This window comes from Notothenia coriiceps, unplaced genomic scaffold (assembly GCF_000735185.1).
Source record: "Notothenia coriiceps isolate Sejong01 unplaced genomic scaffold, NC01 NC01_scaffold00029422, whole genome shotgun sequence".
Lineage (NCBI taxonomy): Eukaryota > Metazoa > Chordata > Actinopteri > Perciformes > Nototheniidae > Notothenia > Notothenia coriiceps.
In genome coordinates this window covers 1-6,504 of record NW_011362123.1, presented here as the reverse complement: position 1 = coordinate 6,504, position 6,504 = coordinate 1, and the positions used below count along the sequence as shown (strand labels likewise).

The following is a 6,504-nucleotide window of genomic DNA, read 5'->3' as shown; positions in this document are numbered from 1 at the left end:
TTGATATCAAGATCAGATTTTCATGATTTCAAAAGAGTGCGAGGGCAGGAATGGAAAGCAAACATAACCAGTGTCCTGTTTATTCCCTTAAAGGAATATTATTCTGCATATAACTTTCTTTATGGGCCCTCTGAGACTGCAATGCATGTTAAGGAATTTGTTTCACACACTTCTGTTTTTCTTAAAACAGTTTGATCCAAAGAGCCAGTAAGTCATTGCCGCTTGACTTGGTTCAGCTGTGTTACATCACTGGTCGAGACAGGCTGATTGTGTCATTTCTGAGAAAGGAGGATTTGTGCACAGTCTCCTGACTAGATGTATTTCCATCTGTACGAGATAGTTTTCCCAGGACCAACCTGCAGTAAATGTTCCCTGACTCTCCTCTGGAGCGGCTGGCGAGACAGACACAAACACAAAAGTGGCCCCTGTCAGCAGTGATTTATGAGTTTCCAATTCCAGGGGAAAAATTAATTATAGCCTCATACGCTCCCCGGCCTGTTCTGATGCTGCCGTCCATATTGGGCCCTTCTGGGAGAGGCATCTATCATTCCTGACTCGCCCACAGCCCGCAGCGAGCAACAGCTCAACCCAGGACTGTGGCTGGAAGTGTTTTCAAGGCGCAAATAAGAGTTGCCTACTGCCAGGAGGATTCTCAGATACTACAAGAGACCCCCCCGCCCCCCCAGCCAGCAGAATGTGTGTGTGGATCTCTGAGAAAGACATTGAACATTTCAGTAATACAACTATGTACGCCGTAAATTCTTCCCCTCTAGGGGCCCTTTTGGGGGGGGAGCTTGAATCAACATCCTGCAATAGAAGCTCATTGTTTGTCACCCAGGTTGATAGAGTTGTGTAAGTTGATTTTGGCGTTCCTCTTAAGGTTAGGGCGAGTTTAAACGTATTACACATCGGTGTTGATATACATGATTCCATTTGGAGCTGCCCTGAAAGGACCTGACCTCCCTCTGTGGTCCCTGCAGGGGGACTGGTGAGGACCACGCCACCCTGCTGTCGCAGCTCCTCCGCTGGGCCTTTGGCCTGGATCCTATGGGTGGGGCACCAAGGCAAAGGAACCCTCACACTGGGTTGGGCGCAAGGAGAAGGGTGGCTTCTAGAGTTCACGGCTCACAGGTGCAGTCTATTTGTTATGTTTTCCAGGTCCAAAACAAAAAACTGCTGCTTTACTGCCCTATTATGTGTTGGATACCTTTGTAGACAAACATATACGGCTGGGGCAAAAAAGTATTTGTCAGCCACCCAATTGTGCAAGTTCGTCCCACTTAAAAGGTATGAGGAGGCCTTTAAATTTTCATCCTAGGTATACCTCAACTATGAGAGGGACAAAATGGAAAAACAATCTCGAAAAGTCTGATTTTAATAAAAAAAAAGAAAAAATGATATTTATATTGCAATTTATGGGGGGGAAAATAAGTATTTGGTCAATAACAAATTCATCTCAATACTTTGTTGTATACCTTTGTGGCAACCGACAGAGGTCAAACGTTTATCGTAAGTCTTTCACAAGTTTTCAACACTGTTGCTGCGTATTTTTGGCCCATTCCTCCATGCAGCTCTCCCTAGAGCAGCGATGTTTTGGGGCTGTCGCTGGGCAACCAGCGGACTTTCAACTCCCTCCAAAGATTTTCGTTATGGGTTTGATCTGGAACCTGGCTAGCCTCCCAGGGACCTGAAATGCTTCTTACGAAACCACTCCTTCGTTGCCCGGGCGGTGTGTTTGGGATCATTGTCATGCTGAAAGACCCAGCCACGTTTCATCTTCAATGCCCTTGCTGATGGAAGGAGGTTGTCACTCAAAATCTCACGATACATGGCCCCATTCATTCTTTCCTTTACACGGATCAGTCGTCCTGGTCCCTTTGCAGAAAAACAGCCCCAAAGCATGATGTTTCCACCCCCATGTTTCACAGTAGGTATGGTGTTCTTTGGATGCAACTCAGCATTCTTTCTCCTCCAAACACGTCTAGTTGAGTTTTTACCAAAACGTTCTATTTTGGTTTCATCTGACCATATGACATTCTCCCAATCCTCTTCTGGATCATCTAAATGCTCTCTAGCAAATTCAGACGGGCCTAGACATGTACTGGCTTAAGCAGGGGGACACGTCTGGCACTGCAGGATTTGAGTCCCTGGCGGCGTAGTGTGTTACTGATGGTAGCCTTTGTTACTTTGGTCCCAGCTCTCTGCAGGTCATTGACTAGGTCCCCCCGTGTGGTTCTGGGATTTTTGCTCGCCGTTCTTGTGATCATTTTGACCCCACGGGGTGAGATCTTGCGTGGAGCCCCAGATCGAGGGAGATTATCAGTGGTCTTGTATGTCTTCCATTTTCTAATAATTGCTCCCACAGTTGATTTCTTCACACCAAGCTGCTTACCTATTGCAGATTTAGTCTTCCCAGCCTGGTGCAGGTCTACAATTTTGTTTCTGGTGTCCTTTGAAAGCTCTTTGGATAACGAGTTCAAACAGGTGCCATTAATACAGTTAACAAGTGGAGGACAGAGGAGGCTCTTAAAGAAGAAGTTACAGGTCTGTGACAGCCAGAAATCTTGTTTGTTTGTAGGTGACCAAATACTTATTTTACAGAGGAATTTACCAATTAATTCATTAAAAATCCTACAATGTGATTTCCTGGATTCTTTCCCCCCATTCTGTTTCTCATAGTTGAGGTATACCTAGGATGAAAAGTACAGGACTCATCTTTTTAAGTGGGAGAACTTGCACAATTGGTGGCTGACTAAATACTTTTTTGCCCCACTGTATGTGTACATCTGGAAAACTCTTCTTTAAGAGACTCCTCCAATGTTTAACATTTCTACTTTTTCTCTGACCACCAAACAGTCTTAGAATGAAGTGCACTGCATGTTTCTTGTATCTTGCATTAGCTCACCCTGTCTTTGTGTGAGTCAGCGGGGGTCTCAGATGCTGTATCTATCACATCTGGTGGCCAGGCTCTGGGTCAACGAAGAATTTATTACATTTTCAATGGTCATTCAGTTCTGGGATTTTGTCAACTATGGTTCTGGCGATGACTTAATCATCTTTCATTGGAGATAGATTTGATTTCATATATTTTGTGTATATATAAAAATATATATATAAAAAAATATATATAGATATAGTTACAGTAAGTCAGTGAGAGGAACTAGGTTTTTGATGACAGCAAGAAGTATTGTTGAGGAGCTCTTTCATCTTAAATGTTACTTGTTTCCTTGGTCATACTTTTATTTTTACTTTCCTTACTTCAATACCTGGGACTATATTATTCAGGCAATCTCCCAACAATTTGTTCATTATTTATTATGACGCTGATTACCCTTCTCCTCTTTGGACAGATACGTGCACAGGGCCATCGACCCAGACGCCCCGCCCCTGGCCCCCCAGCCCAAACCCACCTCCCCCTACCGCACCGTGGGCTGTGTCTTTAACCACCACACCTTCCGGGCCAACTGCCAACCCTCCGATGCTGTGGGGCTTTGTGTCTTTGACTTCCAGGTAAGAGGGTGGTTTCCCTACAGATGAAATGGATCTGGACTGTATTTATAAAACACTTGTCAACTCCTCAATGTGCTTTATATGTACAAGACAGCATTCATACAGGGTGCCATCATCCCAGGGAGACCAACACTCACACACACTCACACACTGGTGACCATAGAGAGCAACTAGGGTTTAAATTATTTGCCCAAAGACACATCATGCATCAACATGCTGACCGCTGGATCACAGACCTTCTGATTGGAGGAAGACCTTCTACCTCCTGAACTACAGCCGCTCCTAAATATGTTTTACTGATGATTCATTGTTGTTTTTCGTTGATTATTATGGCACTTTAGTGTTGAAAAAGTGCCACTTAAATGTCAATATGCTGGTCAAGTGTTTTCATTGCCTAGTATTGCCTTAGTCAGGGACAGGGAAAGGAGTTGAATATGTAAATGTACACTCCATATTGAATGGGCCACAGAAGATCTATTCAGATGGACAGTGCTGATTTAGAGTCAGACAGAGTTGGTCTGGAGCGGAGAGCAGTGAGTTGGGTCTGGTGCGTTGCCAGGGAAATTAAATATGCAACAGTTGCGTTCATCAGCAGCTCCTGTACTGATATGTTCCCTGAAGGTAGCAGCAGATCCCCAGATGAAACCCCTGTTCAAAGGTAAGGCCAGATGAGAGCAGCAGCTAAAATCAGTGTTTCCTCCGTCTCTCCCTTCAGAATCAGTCTCGGTGGAAGGCAATGAGTCAAGAGGCTCTGAAGTCTGTCTGTGCCCCCGGCTCCACCACCTCCCTGCCCCCCCTGCCTCCGCTCTGTGCCCCCTCTCTGGATCCTGCTGCTTCCAGCAACCAGCTGGAGCTGGAGCTGCGCTCCCTGGTGTCTGAGCACAGGAAGGTAAAGAGACGCTCGGACATACGGCTGCTCCTTCGGGAGCTCTGGGTTTGAGTAATCTGTGCTTTGCTGAGAAAGAGAGCTGCTGAGGGCATTGCTATAAAAGAACTCTGTTTTTATTCCACCTGTTTTTGTGCACATTTTTTATTCTAACGTGGGAATTTGAAAAAAAAGTTTAAATATAAAAAACAAAGTTTGCAGGCTTGGCTGCTGGAAGAGTCGATGTATGAAAAGATATTCAATGTGACAAAGTGCAATGGCAACAGGCTTGGTAACAAAAGCCCTAATCTACATGAAACATGTCTCTTATTTGTCACTGGTAATTCCTCTCAAAAGACAACAAGCTCTAAGGACTGATGAAGAGACTGTGATTTTCCTCAAATGAATTCAACAATATAACAACATTTAAAAAAACAAAGTGAAATGCCAGATTCCTTTTTCACAGTTTGAGGTTTGACTGTCGGTCTTTCATTACGTCATCTTATTTCACAGAAAGTAGTGAATGGAAACATGAAAACCATTGTTTTCCTTACGGACTTCTGGATCTGTGTTTAACATATTTAAAAGCTTTATATATGGCTTAAAAATCCCATTTTGGATTTCCAAATATCAACAAAATGAGATTTGATCATTTAAGATAAGGAAGTTTATTTCAGAATTGCATTTTAAGATAAAACACAATGGGTGTGCAGTATATAATAATATTCTATATTTGTATCATAATGTATTCATGCAGTTTAATTAGAATTGTACAGATTGACTGTTTGTCCAATTTGTTTATATTTCAATATAATGGTTGAATGCATGCATTTGCAAAGTGAACTGGGTCCTCGTGCTCTTTACAGCCTGGGTGTTCTGTCAGCCTGCGAAGTAAGGTGTATTGATGCAGTGGGACCTCTGCCCCCCCCTGCAGGACCTGGATCTGGCCACACTGTGGGACGATCAGCTGTCCTACCTGCTGTCCTCTGCTCTGTCAGCATACGAGCTGGAGCGCTGCTCCGGCGTCTCCTGTGGCAACGAGGAGTTCCAGGACGCAGTGAGGAGGGCGGTGCCGGACGGACACACCTTCAAAGGCTTCCCAATCCACTTCCTGCACCGCCACGCCCGGAGAGCCTTTGCCACCTGCCTCAGGTGAGCAAGAGGGAAGCATGGGATGTTTGGCTAAGAAATGCCTGCATCTCTTTCTCAGAGTAAGCTTTATGCTGGCAGACATCTTTCAGTTACTTACTTCTCCTTAACCACAGCATCAATTTACTCAAAATCCTGCCTTTTTACTTCATGTAACTTTAGTGTTTGTTTTGTAGCATCCTTGCCTCATAAAGAAGTTTGCTAGTTATTGCTAGAGCAGCCCCGGCCCAAAAGCACCTCAAAGCAGCAGTTGAACTGTGTTTGTAGTAGGAATTCATGAAAGAGCTTTCACAAAAAAAGGTAAAAAAGCCATCCTGAGAAGTAGGGAATGAGTCCTTACCCCTTACCCCAAGTGAAGGAGTTCAAGTATCTCGGGGTCTTGTTCTCGAGTGAGGGAACAATGGAGCGTGAGATGGGTCGGAGAATCGGAGCAGCGGGAGCGGTACTGCAGTCTCTTTACCGCACCGTTGTGACGAAAAGGGAGCTGAGCCAGAAGGCAAAGCTCTCTGTCTACCGCGCCATTTTCGTTCCTACCCTCACCTATGGTCATGAAGGATGGGTCATGACCGAAAGAACGAGATCGCGGGTACAAGCGGCCGAGATGGGTTTTCTCCGCAGGGTGGCTGGTGTCTCCCTTAGGGATAAGGTGAGAAGTTCGGTCATCCGGGAGGGACTCGGAGTTGAACCGCTCCTCCTTCGCGTCGAAAGGAGCCAGTTGAGGTGGTTCGGGCACCTAGTTAGGATGCCACCTGGGCGCCTCCCTAGGGAGGTGTTCCAGGCACGTCCAGCTGGGAAGAGACCAAGGGGTAGACCTAGAACCAGATGGAGGGATTATATCTCTTTGCTGGCCTGGGAGCGCCTTGGGATCCCCCAGTCTGAGCTTGTTGATGTGGCCAGGGAAAAGAAAGTTTGGGGCTCTCTGCTGGAACTGCTACCTCCGCGACCCGACGACGGATAAGCGGGAGAAGATGGATGGATGG

General features: G+C 45.6%; 1 pseudogene; it reads left to right on the top strand.

Moving 5' to 3' along the window:
• The window catches only part of LOC104958808 (centrosomal protein of 76 kDa-like), a 14,827-nt pseudogene extending 9,262 nt beyond the window's left edge, over positions 1-5,565 (top strand).
• Positions 5,566-6,504: the final 939 nt, after the last annotated feature.